Source organism: Patiria miniata, unplaced genomic scaffold (genome assembly GCF_015706575.1).
Source record: "Patiria miniata isolate m_02_andy unplaced genomic scaffold, ASM1570657v1 HiC_scaffold_24, whole genome shotgun sequence".
In the NCBI taxonomy this organism is placed as follows: domain Eukaryota; kingdom Metazoa; phylum Echinodermata; class Asteroidea; order Valvatida; family Asterinidae; genus Patiria; species Patiria miniata.
In genome coordinates this window covers 5,332,842-5,347,251 of record NW_024037063.1, presented here as the reverse complement: position 1 = coordinate 5,347,251, position 14,410 = coordinate 5,332,842, and positions in this window count along the sequence as shown.

Here is a 14,410-nt window from a genome sequence, read left to right as displayed (position 1 = left end):
GGACAAATCTCCGCGGACATTAGACCGATTGGGATCCGGTTTAATAACCCAAACAGCTACAGCTCTACTCGAGGAGTTTTTAATTGAAAAGTTTGTCGCTCAAAGAGCACGTCGCTACCTGTTTTGTTTTCCTAGAAATTGAGATGTTTTTACCATTAAAGACACGTGCCTTGAGAGTTCATCCTCCTTCAAATCCATTAGCAGATTAGTTTTATTACAATAAAAAAAAAATGTAAATATTTTTTTAAAGCAAAAATAGGAATCCGCAAGTAATGGTTTGCAAACACCCAACCCACCACATTGGATGTTCTTTCTAAAGTGAAAGTCTTGAGATGAGTTTGATCAAAATACACTTATTATACATCATTAAATAATGAAGAAAAAAAAGTAACTTCCTAAATATTGAATAAAAAACTTGTTGAAAACTGACACATGTTGGAAGCTTGATTTAAAGTCTCAAGGATGAAAAAAAAACGCCGTAGAATTAAATTGAGTAAACTCACTTTCAAACTGCGTCTTGAAAGGACGAGTAAATGAAACCGCTTCCAGGCAGACGCCAAGCCAAGGTTCGCTCTTGGTTCGTTCTATCGTTTTGTCGAGGACGCCTTCATGGCCCATGGCATATATGGAGCGTCTACCGCCGTACCTGGAGAGGAATTAAGATTTTTAGTCTTGAGGAGAAGCAACAACGAGGCGTAAGGCTTCAGAGCAAAGTGGTCATTCAAAGTCATTGACCCGAACGGTAAATTCAGCGTCCATCTTTGAGCTGATAATGCACACTAAAGTACTGCGTCTCTTATAATAGTTCACAGACCTTTCCCCCTTCTCAAGTTCTTTGAACCATAATTTATAGGTTCGGTCCTTTGGTATGAAGGTTTTTGGTTACGCATCCATAATGAGGTGGGCCGTGGAGGCGAGATATGAAACTTGAGATTTACTAAATTCGTTTAGTGGAGCACTGTTGAATTGCATCCTTTAACCAATATTCGAATCCGCCTGCATGTTGAATACAACAATATAGTTGTACTAGTGTTTAATATGCTTGGTTTAAGAAACATGGTTCAATTTAATAAATATCTAAGTCCTAAGTGAACCTGTTGTGATCTCCCTAAGGCATCTCATCTCTACCTCACAACTTTATTCGGTTGCAAAACTGTTTGTTTTCATGATATTGTAATAAATACCATCATTTACAGTTCGTTGACTTAATTACTGCCTTCGTAAACAAACATACTGCAGATTCGCTAAGCATTCCAATCCGAATGAGTCGTTGACACTAGTGACCTTTCCTTGAACTTTGGTTGTCCCAAATATCCATCAAAGTCATCACACAAGGTGCAACAAACTGACTTTAAAAAATACCGAAGTAAAAAAAAAATGTTATGTCTGAAACGACTGTTTTCCATTAGTAAATCATTGCAAATGTGAATTATTTGAGCTTTTTTGAATTTCGAATTTTTTTTTTTTGCCCCGCTGATTCCTTCAATGCCTTCAATGTAATCGCCCTCTTCCCTTTTCTCAGACCGAACTGTCAATGAACGCGAAGTCGATTCTGAAGCCCTAGAATTAGAATAAGAAGCGTGTGGCTTGCATGCCCCGAGCTATACTTCGGCCACCGTACATTAATGACATGTAATTCACTCCACTAATGGCGTATTACTGAGCTTTCGCGAAAGCTGTGAGATCGCCGGAAGCGGCATCGTATACCCGCAACACCAGAGCAATTACCGACTTGAAATCAAGGCTATCATCGCGAGTACGCGTTTGTCGAATCCACTTCACACGGCGACTTCACGTCATATGTCCCGGATGTGTGTGTTAAAAGCGGACAGTTTTGGGCCAAAGCACCATTGTGGAAAGCTTTGACGACTGAAGTGGTATACTAGCCTCATTTTGAAGCCTGTCCCCTAAATCATTCAACGTCCTATCCAAGGGAAATGGTGACGAGTCATGTGGTTGACAGACCATGTGCGTGGAATGTAGGCTATACGTATATTTCCATGGGCCTTATTCACGAGTCGGCAATATTGAATTGAAAGTATGATAAAATCTTAATTTTTGGAACTTGCGAAGAGAAATTACAGCAAGTTCATTTATAACAAACTCCTGATCTGCTTCAATGGATAATTTAACATTTGTAATTAAACATTCCCTAATGTTTAAAGCCATATTTAAAAAAAAAATGACAGTAAAATAAGGCTGCATTGTGCCTGCATAAATAGTCTGGCGTCGTTCCATTACACAGTTAACAATTAATGAAATAAATGATTCAGGGAACTTTACACAAATGGCCAACTCGTGAAAAAAAAAACCATGTCGATACTCTTTCTTACCACAACGTATCGCGTTTTTCCTAACAAAATTTGTTAAAAAGAGATATGCCGCATTCGGTGCTTCATTTTGTTATGCTCGCCGCAGAGAAACGTTCTCAAACAAAAGTAGCACAGAGAAGGGCAGAGATTGTATAGTTTGATTCATACGCACAAAACTTGACGTTACTTCTCATAAGATTCCATCCTACCGACAACATTGTTTTAGACAGAAATTCAAAGATTATAGACCGGAGAAAGGTGACACGGCACCTCAGTTCATGGCTACCTTCGACTGCAGATACTCGCTAGATAGCAATGGATAGAACTGATGTACGGCGGCATTACAGAGATCATAGTACGGCGCCGATTCACACGTACAATGTTGACCGACATCACACTGCCTGGTAAACATGCTAATTCTCCTGGTTCCATGGCTGTCTTTTGTGGTAATTCCTCACAAATGTGAAATCTTTCCCGAATCATGTCTCCACTCTCCAATAATCATCGTGCACTGTACCAACTGTAAGCTATACCCATAATCCCAGTAGTGGTCAAACTGGATGAATGAGGGTAAAGGCTTGCTCTAGTTCTACACATTGGTTGTGCATGTGATAGTCTTGCCCTGATCATGTGGAAGCTAAACGTGAACGCATGGTTCAACCACTTTATCTTACTCAAATTAGCCATAATGTGGCCAGACACAATTTGATGGTGAATATTCAACCAAAGCTTTGGTTAACTTAATGAAAACGCTTTACACAACTAACTCTGGTTGTTGCTGACCAGTATCATCAATTACATTTAACCACCAACACGGTTAAAATAGCCAATTATAGTTAACCAGTTAATTGGTTTACAATATGACCACAGAAAAAAAATCCAAAAGTAATGTGACCAATAAATTTTATTTTTAGCCAATTTTTTTTTAATATGCTTCACGACAACAGATTTAAAAATTTTTGAAAAACGTCCTTCGTCATTCAAATACAGAAAGCCAACACAGCAGTCTCAGAGTTATACATGTATAAAGATAAATTGGATTACCGATATCGAAAATGTCTTTCTTGATAAGATTAAAAACAGTAATTAATTTCAGACTCAGTATATGTCGGTCGTTATACACATTGAGAGAAAAAAAACGGAGGCCCAGAATTCAATTACGTAGCACAATTCGTTTAAATTCGCATTTGTAGAAATATCGTTATAGCTTTTTTTCTTCTTTCAACCAGCCAAAGGGTGTAAAGAGATTGACCTAATTGTCGTAGCGCGTCGTGGGAGGGTGCCGTGACTATTTGTCCTATCAAGGGCTTCGCCCGACTGTGGTGACTGATCAAATTTGATAAGGGGGTGAAAAGTTCGCCTGATACTGTGTATACTCGTTTGGGTATAACGAAGACCAAGATAAGCCAATTCCATTCCCAGTTTGCTTTCGGTGGCTCGGGGGACTCTTCTACTGCAAACACTCCCTCATGTGATGGGTTCCGAGCACGAACAAGAGAGGGCGCTTTTTATTACCACACTTGAGAGCCCCAAAGACGGGACAAGTTGCGCGTACTTGTTCGCGCTCGTACAGCGCGAAGTACGCACGACTGATTATATTCTGACTTTCGCACTTGCAAACGACACCATGGCTTTTGAGTTATTAGGCTTCCAAAACCGTCACCATGGGCCTTATTCACGAGTCGGCCATATCGAATTGAAAGTTAGGTAACATTTTAAATTTTGAAACTTGCGAAGAGAAATGAAAACAAGTTTATTTATAATAAATTCGAGTCTGCTTCAATGAATAAGTTAAAATTTGTAATTAAACATTCCCTAATGCTTAAAGCCATAAAAAAAATGGCAGTAAAACAAAATCTGCAATGTGCCTGCATAAATAGTCTGGCGCCATCCCATTCAACAGTTAACAATTAATGAAATCCATTCAGGGAACTCGACGAAAATGGCCAACTCATGAATAAGGTCCATTGCAACAAAACTGACCTGCATATCCCGTGTTTAGGGACTGACCTAATCAATACCGTACATAAACACATATCTAAGCCTGTCCGCGCATATCGTTTAATCAGCATAACGTAATAAAAGAACCTCGTGAAATGAAAACATAACGAGTATGATATCATCATATAGTTGTTGTTGTCTTTGCCAGGCCAATGAGCAGTCAAGCGTAATAGGTATCGATTAACGCCAGCTACCAAGTACTGCACGGAGACAATAATCGATAACATATTCCCAAGTCTACTCCAGATGTAAACTACCCTCCCGGCTATACGGAACGGTTCACTGTACACGTGGCTCCATCCACGCCAATACATCATCAAGATGCCTCTTACCAAGTTGCCAAGTGACACTGCTAAGAACTCGCAAGGATATGACAAGGAAAAGCTGTAAAGATTTGCAAGTTTACACTTTTCTTATGAAACCCAACTTGCAACATGCAAAGACGTCTGTGCGGAGACATTCAAGTGACTTAACGTCGGGTATAACTTAGTTAATGACAAACGCCTGAATTCAAATATGCAATATTGTTTTACACAAAAAATAATATGGTAATGCATTTTTATGGATATAAAATGATGCCTGGAATTATCCAGCAGCCGTAGTTTATGATGTATCAACGTCAGACTAAACAAGTTGATGCTTACCCAATGGATGCAAGAATTTGATTACACTTGCGAGTCTGTAGGGCCTACTTCGAATGTGATTCAAAGGTGACCAAAACGTTATTTTGAATAATAGTGGCCACAATGCCTCGCCTATGATTGTGGTGTCCCGCGGGTGTTACGTGATCACGTGCCGGATTCGCACAAAAGCGGGAACACAATGCGACTCCGATGAAAAATGTTACTTGTTTCACAGAATCTGTCACCATATCCCTGAAAACCCAACATGCCAACTTTCATTTCCCCCTCGTGACCACAGGCTATTCCGGTGAGCAGTGTGTCCAAATTTATACAGAGGAATGCGATCTTCGCTATGCGCAATGACGTAAATTCATCACGCGATACTGTATACTCCATTCCAAAAAGGAAATTCGTGAAAGCAATTCCTTACTACAAAACCTACAAATCGCTTAACAAAGCAGCGATCTGATCTGCTTGCTTTTCTCTTTTCGCACAACTAGTTAAATTGAAATTGTGAGTATTATCATCAGTAGTAGCCTGCGCAAGACATGGTTTCTACCAAGAACTACTTTTGTTTAGCAAACAAGAAAATAGAGACCGTAGTGAGCACTGCTCAAATATGTAATTTCCTTTTATCGTTCTTCAGAAGGTTTAATTTCTTTTGCCCAGCAGCCATCTAAAACGACAAAACACGTTGTCGTTTTAGATAGATAACAGTGAAAATTAAAACTTCTACTCAAACCTATTCGAAAAGGTAAAGAAACTTCCTTTAAGATTACCTTTAATCATAAGTCTATTAAATGAAATTCCAAACTGATTCCGATGCAAAAGATAGCATTATCAGCAGATCGCAATAGGAGCTCGCAGAAAAAAGGACGGAGTGTTTATGAAGTGCCATTTTGTACGTGATTATGAACAGTAGGTTTGGCTCTATGCCCCAGGTGCATCTCAATGATGATAATTAAAGCGATCCGTGTGATTAAGGCAGCGACTGTCAGATCGGTGTGAGAGATGCGCTTGAAATATAACACTTGATACAGTGGGTCATCGACTCGGTGTACAAAACATGCCGAGAGAGACTTGTTAATTTCCTCTGAACAAATTTACTTGGATTATTGTAGCATTTAGTGCCGGCGATGTATTGAAGATGGCAAGAGCAGATAACATAAACTGCATGTAGTTAGTGATACACTGCAAAACAGTGTGGTACAGTAACACAATAATCACAAAGGTGGAGTATCTATCTAATTTGGACAGAGAAATAACAGGAATGTAAGTCTACAAGAATGTTTTTCATAAAATTCTTTACATTGATGTAAGCAGCACAACAAGAAGTCAAATTGAGGATATCAAGAAGCAAGGGCGGATCCAGGGGGGGCCAAAGGGGGCCATGGCCCCCCCCCCCAAAAACGAAACCAATTTTTTTTTTTTTTTAATGTGACATCGCAATAAAGGCAGGCAATGAGTACACCACCATCTTTTCCTCAAAATAAATTGGTTAAAGTGGTCAGAAATTGCCTCAGATCGCACCACAGAGCATCTAGAATCCAAAATTTTTTCGGGGCCCTTAAGCGGGCCCCGAACCCCACGCCGTAATTTTTTAGACCCACTTTTTTGGGGACCAAATTTTTTTTGGCCCCCCCCAAAAATTGTGTTCTGGATCCGCCCTTGTCAAGAAGGACATAGCATGAAAAAACCCTTTACCCAGCCATTGCGTAATAATTTAAAGCTTAAAACTCCACAATATGACCCATTAGAAATAGACAAGGTTTCCCAGCATCTTTAATTCAGAAAACAAAAAAAATCAATTTCTACAATCCTTACTCCGAACATTAGGTCGCCAGAAGGTTGATCATTTTAAAATTTGTTGTTTCACCCCGATTTACTGGCTTGTCTTATGGCGCATACCCTAGTCATGCCAAGCTTTCTAGTCTTGACGGCTAAGCTCGATGCGTGGCAGCGAGATTAGGGGGCTCACCTCGGGCGTCGGTAGCGACTCCCCTCCGTGGCGTGTAGAAAATGCAAAGTTGGCAGAAAGAGACAATGTCGGTCTTTCCAATCACATATCAATTATAAATCAGTTATCAGTGGAGAGTTTCGTCACTCTCCAGTAGATCACAAACTGACTTTCTAGGACGCAGATGGAAGTAAATGCTGGAAAGAACTTTATTTCATACAAATTCTTTTTGAAACTGGGCCGGTTTAGGTCACATTTAATTGACGTATCCCAAATTAGAATTGAAAGCGAGGCTCTTTGTGCTATGCCATTGCAATTGCATGAATTGAGGACCCTTTTCTTTGTAATCCTCTCAACAAAAGGCAGAGCCCTCGGCTTCAGTGCCATTTTGAAATTCCTATAGCTCGGATGCAGAATATCTTTGTGGTTTGTTGCCACGTTTTCCCCTTCATTTCTACTCAAAACAACTTAAACACATATTTAAAAAGTGTTTTATTGTACGTTTTGAGTTAATGGTTTCCGCATCGCAATTGTAGCTATAGTCTGTACTGTACAGCAATGTATATGAGTAATGATGTTTGAGTTTTTCGAATTGAATATTATGTCCCTATATTGAAATAACATTTAATATCAAACTTACCATTTCGTAGAGAACCAGGCATACATAAAATTCAATGACTGGTCAACAAGTATACACCAACCACTAAACAATAAACTATAAAACCTTCACTAGTAACCAACTTCCGCAAATGAAATAAAAAAAAACCACCGGATTTTGTTTTACATAAAAATAGATATCTTGACAATTCTGCTCTTAAAATACTACAGTGTTAACTTTACATCGTTACTACAAGTAAACGAGTGGTGCGATATAAATATTCACACGGTGTTAATCGAGCATGGCAGTCATTGCAGTGTGTATCAATATAACGGAGAGGTGTCATGCTAGCTATCCACTCAGTCAACTGTTATTACTTGGCCAGGGAAGTGGTACCCGAAGGCAAGTGGTCCAAAGAGATCAGACAGAGAAAACACCCCGAGAGGCAAGCGAAGACATTTACGGAGAGATGCATGTCAACAACAGGAATCAATTTTGGTGGGTTGGTGGTGATGACGAGTGGAGGATGAGACGGCTATGCGATGCTGTACATAACGATAACTTCTAGTTTTTTCTTTCTTCTTCTTCTAGTTCTTCTATCCCTTGTAGTCTCCCGGCTCGCATTTCTGGCACATCTATTTCAGATTGATGACACACGGGGCGACAGGCTGCGGGCATTCAGGGAAGTCTCCAAGCAGATGAACTAAAACCGGAAACCTCTCGGGGGTGGTGAAACACACATAACGCCAAATTGGAGAGTGAGAAAGATGCAATCGCAACATTAAGAAGACTTCATTTCTCTTCGTAAAAATTCGATTATGATGGCGACACGAATTTGTCCATATTTTGTCAATATGAGTATACGTTGTTCAAGATGGATGAGTTGGATGGCACAAAGAGATAAGGCTTAACCCGAATCACATAACACAGCAGTGTTTTTAGTATGGAATATTCTATTGATTTTGTCATATCTGGTTGAATGAAAGGTTGTTGTTCTGTCAAAAAATAAACATAAATGGCACGTGACATAAATGAAAATGCAAATACTTGGCGTAGACAAAACAGCTACAAAAGTGCCGTTTTGGCCGCTATGCTGACCACCATAATACCAAACTTAAACCATCTTTAGTTCAAATACATGTACTATACACTTTAACAGAACACATCCCTGTGAAAATCATGATCACGTGACAATGCGCAGTTTTCAGTGAGAAACTGTTTATTCGCGCATGTTACAAAATCGAAACTACAGCTTTGAGACGAAACTGTGTTTTGCAAAAAAAACACACACACCGAACGAGCCAGTGTAATCAAGCCCGGGCATCAGTCACGCTACCTTATCGCAATTACCCAGCAATCAATCCCTCAAAAATTTAATTTTCTCCCTTGTCGTTGTGCTCCACGCTGAGTTATAAAAAACGCGGGAAAAAGCCTAGAGTCCAGCGGTTTCGTCTGCGTTTGTCGATTCTCCTACAGCAAGCTATGCGCCGCTTTCCCGCTCCAACGGGCGGCCAGAGTGGCCCGTAATTAGTCATTTTCATCTGACGGTGACGTCACTAGGAAGAGGGTTGCCATGGGGACAGAGGCGGTGCTTGGGCTTTTCATCCGGTTGAAGTGAGGCGGAAGAATGTATGTGAGGGGGAGAGAGTTAGACAGAAGACCGGTAGTTAGTCTGTTGAAGAAGCTAGATCTGGATGGTCAAGTCACTAGGACACACTTCAGCTAAATACGGACATCGGTACTAACAGTCTACCAATCACTCAGAGGAACTTATTTCCGCAGCTGGCGAGCAAGGAACTCCGCAACATACGATGTAAGTTACTACTAAATTCCCCCGTACCAAGATGCACCAAACTAAGATTCAAGTTCATCATTGGAATTGGTTTTTCAATTTTTGAAGAATAAACAGCCGCCCGACACGCTTCTTTTTTTGATAACGTCTACGGTACGTTAGCACACTTTGGTGCAATAATGTGTGTGTTTTTGTCCCTGTGTTTGTTTAATGACATATCATGACATAGGCTGTAACCTGAAGTGCCGGCTTGTAAAAGGCTATCCTGGTCATGCGATAAGGCTTGACACTGCCTTCTAAAATACGACAGTCAAAAAGTTTTGAAATTGATTTACATGTATGTAGACTTCCGCTAGATGTGAATTTACGAAATGGATCAATGCAAACGAAAGGCAGTTTTCCACTTCATTTTTAATCTGTTGTGTGTCTTTAAACTGTGCTTAGAATTTTACTCAACACTACGGCACTTGACCGATCTGTTTGTAACAAATTTGGTAGGTTCTTCTTTTTTATGGTTTCACTTATCAGGAGTCTGTCAGCCTCGCCCATTAACCCAAATACCCCACAATTACCAGACAGGAGATTGGCATGTCCAGTGTCTATATATATAAACCCAGTGACGTCATGATTGCCACTCCTCTTGCCCGCAATAATCCACCGAAGTGGAGCGTTAATCAGAACAGAGGCGGCGTACGTGTGTTTGCAACTAGTCCGGGAATATTGATTCAGACGCGGCATCAATCACCAAATCCAACCGTCAGCATGCTGCATAGGAAAACAATCTCGTTGGTATACATTACATATCTGAAATGCACGAGGCGTTAAACGCATTGTACTTTTCAAGGTGACCTGACCAAAGTGTAAGCGAAAGAAAATAACGAAGTAGTGGACAGAATGACGAGCGAAAAATACCTGTTATTGAAATCAAATTAATACGCCAGCCAAATTGATTGCACACCTAATCGATTTTTACGAAGTGGTAATTGTAAAATGGCTTACCTATACTTTGTGGTAACAAGATATAAGAGCGGTGTTTCCTTGGTATGACCCCTTTTAGAGTGGAGGATTGCCTTAAGGGGCTTCCCTGTTTGGTAAGACAAAATAAGTTAGGCAATAATCATCTTTATCAAAAAAATATAGGTGTAAGTAAGTAAAGGGATTGTGCTTGTTCTTGTCTATCATTGTGATCATGAAGGGTGGCATTGTTAATCTGTCCAAAAAATATGCCGATGTAAATGATTTAAAAAACCCGGTTTTTGTTGTTTTCCCCGGCATCAAAATTATTTTGTAAGCATGAGGAAGGTTTCAAATTGATGCACGAAACGCAAACATTTCATTTAGCTACCTTCGTATAATTTTAACGTCAGTTCCCTGTGTGTTCGTTAATATAGCTTGGAAAAATGTAAACAAACGAGAGATATTAAGACACGACTCATGACGATGCAGGCCTACCGTATGTCTTGCAAGCTGACTCGTCAATCTGCGATGAAAATGTTTTAATGAATAAAAAAAAAGGTTTCCGGTGAATGATATATCCCCAATTAAGCGCTAAACTCTGATATCAATAAACAAGACTGTAAATCTGGAAGGCAATAAAACAGCGACCAAATAAAGGTCTCAAAATGGGGCGGGAGGGGGGGGGTATGGTGTGTGTGGGGGGGGGGGACAAAGCTGAACCGTCGCATATCACGTTACCACTCAGTGCATCACTAAGTCTTAGCCCCCGTATCAGTACGCGCGACCCCTTGTACCTTTCCGCATAAATTGTGTGGTTGTAGTTTTCACAGCTTCCTCCTGTTGCGATCTTGGTCAAGTACTTCTCAATGCGTTAGTCAGTCTTAAAGTAACACAAAATGAGCAACAAGGCTTACGTGTCCATGGTTGTACCGTTGGCAGGTGTATCAATCATGAACAGTAATAGTCACGAGTTCCCCTTGAACCACAGCCTCTTCTTTTTTCACTGGAACATCTGGTTGTCAGCTAAACAATCGATAGCTCTGCCTAAGCGCATCCAGATGACCTGCCAAAATACACACAGCGGTATCCGAGGGGACAGGCTTAATACCGATCCAGTTCGTTGACATCATCTGGAGTGTGTCCTTCCCAGTGTATTGATTTATTGTACACTTTGTAGTGAAATTAAAACACAAAGTGAAACAGCTATGAGCAATGACTTCCTCGGGATAAGATCTGCATCATCTCTTGTCTCCCGAAACTACTCCCTTCCCTCTCTGTCTTTCTCTGCCCCTAGCTGTTAGTCCATCAATCTTGTTTGTCTTGTAATCTTCCATGTTTTTGTTCCAAGAACCTTGTTCACATGAACGCCAAGACTATGTCCGTAGGAGCCTCATCTTGATGAAGTGCAGATGAGTACTTGTTTACCTGGCGGCTAGTCTTTTGACAGTTCAACTTTTTGTAAACTGTTCGCAAATGAGCCATACCTATTGCGAGTTATTAATGGATTCGCAAAATATCTGGTAGGCACATTTTGACTAAATTTACCCCGATTATAAAGACACGGTTGGTATGCCATATGATCAAGGGATGAAAAGGAAAACACTCTGGTTAAAAAGTCAAAACAGATATCAGCATCAGGTCTTCAGAACAAAAATGTGATCAGAGAAAGAGCTTCCTTCACTGAAATAAAATATATCTTAGTACTATACGCGTAATTTAGACCATGGTATAACCCAACAACGGTACCTATACGAGAAAACGAAATATCACCAACAGAAGAATGGGGATCTCCATTTAACGGAAATAACAGAGAAATATTTTACTAGACAAAAATATCTCTGTAAGTATTAAATTATTAAAGGTACAATAAACCACTGGTCCACAATAAAATGGTGATCAGATATTTTTTCCAAGTATATTTCACGTAACGTTTTTTTCCACGAACATATGCAATATGTAAAAGGTCGGCTGACCAAATGATGACCAAATTATTTTTTCCCTGTGAAACAAATTGTGACAACTGCTGAAGTAATCGTGCAACACGGTTCAAATATTTGGACAAGTTACCATTGCCTGTCGGAATAAATAAGGGGCCTGCCGGAATAGTGGACAGCCCCGGGCTGCCCGTTGACAACTGTCATGGCGAATTCATCTTGAAACTGATGAATAAAAAATGGTTCACCTGGATGTAAATGGAAGTGCTGTCGCTTTCATGAATAGCTGGCTTGACTTTATTCAAAATCTTAAGGAGGCCCTGTCTTGACGCATGAAATTCCCGAAAACCTCCATGCTTCGATTTAAAGTGACCTAGAAAATACAAAAATTGCCACAGTTTCGACACATTCATGTTTGGAGTAGTCCAGCGAGAGTCGTGTTGGAAAACAAGTGAACAATGAAAACGGTTGCCCTTTGTGATTCGACGTTCCGCTTGTCGAACCTGCATTCAAATTAAGTAAGTTGTCAATTGACCGCTTTTCTTATTGTTCTCTTTGATGACACTCAGCTGTGAAAAGAAGTTAGATCTGTGCCAGACTTGAAAACCATACAATAGGTGTGCAATTATCAGATGATTTGACAATGGCTTTAGAAACATGAAATTTGATTTTCAAACAATTCTATTTTGAGCACCGGCTCCGCTGTTAACAGTATCTGCAATACCCGAGCCAAGTTTTAAAGCGCCGCTATACACTTTCAGCACACTATGCAGGGCAAACAAACTTAGTCGCAATGTCTGGAAAGGTACTTTCAATTGTCAAGATCGAACTTCGCTTTTTAGAAGGTTTCTATGGATTTGACGATTTCAGTGTTGTCATTTTAATTAAATGCACACGCACTAAGTGCTCAAACGCTAAGTGCTCAAATAAAAAAGTCTAGGTGTTGCAGACATTGGCCTAATGTCTTAATACTTGAATTGTCATTTTACCTCTAAACATTCATCAGCAATGGCGTAACTTCGTCTGAAACGCACCATGGGTGTTCATGAGTGATTGGCAGTTTCCCGTCCCACCTGCTTGCTTGAAAGCCTCCATTAGCCAGGAAAACAGAGTGGGAATGAATTAATCATTCTCCTCCACGAAAGCCACGGATCGAAGTACTAAATACCCGCTATTAATCACATAATCCGTCGCAATAAGATTGAGTTATTGCCCGGGGGAAGTGCGAAGGAGACAAGTAAAACAATATTCCTCAACACGGGAAACTGACAAGTCGACTTGAAGGTCTGTAATTGTAATCGCCCCATTTCCTGTAAACCGATATTTTGAATATGCGTTGGTTGGTTTGAAAGTCCAATTTGCGGACAGTCACCGAGCCTATAGACTTACTGGAGTGGAGGCTTTACCCGTGACCATCCCCCGTTATTAATCACATCTTAAGCATCCTTTACGGTAACCATTCTGACCACGAGATACTATCAAAGCATGTCAATTTATAGAGTGCAGTTAATCAGGCTTGTCATCTCGAATCTCTGCTCGAGTCTGTGAAAAAAACGGAGCCACACAGACGACATAAGAGGAAAGGACCATCTTCAATTTGGTCCAAATCTCAGTCGGCGATCAGGGAAACTGCATCCAACTTGACCCCTTTTTAAGTGTTTTGGACCATGGAATTGCCGGTCCACAGAATGTTGACTCGTCTTCAGATGTTCTCATTCTCTCGTTTTATTTATGATTAATCTATCATAATGGTAATTTGTAATAAGTGCATATTCAATTACATCTGGTTGTAAAACCAACAATTCCTTTAAAATCCACAATGATGAAAACATCAAGATATACCTATTTTAGAAATGGAAAATGCGACTGATTTCCTTACAAACAGCTCTAAAAACAACTTGGAACTCATTACCCAAGCAACACGGGTTGGACTCGAAGCCGAGTCACAGAAGTGGACGGCGAAGACAATATCATGCACTCCGCTGACCTCACTTCACAATCGCCGACTGCACTTTTAAAAAATGTAAATAGAAATACCGATCGTAACATTCATCACTACATCCATCACATCTTGATCGACCGTTACTGCCATCCTAAGCACCTGTTTACTCATCTTCGTCATCGACACCCAATTCATCTTGTAATTTAATATTAATTTCAAGACGTCTATCCAAATCAATTTTGCCTGTGGTTTAAATTATCGGTGCTATCAACCTAAAAGGATATAACCACACCG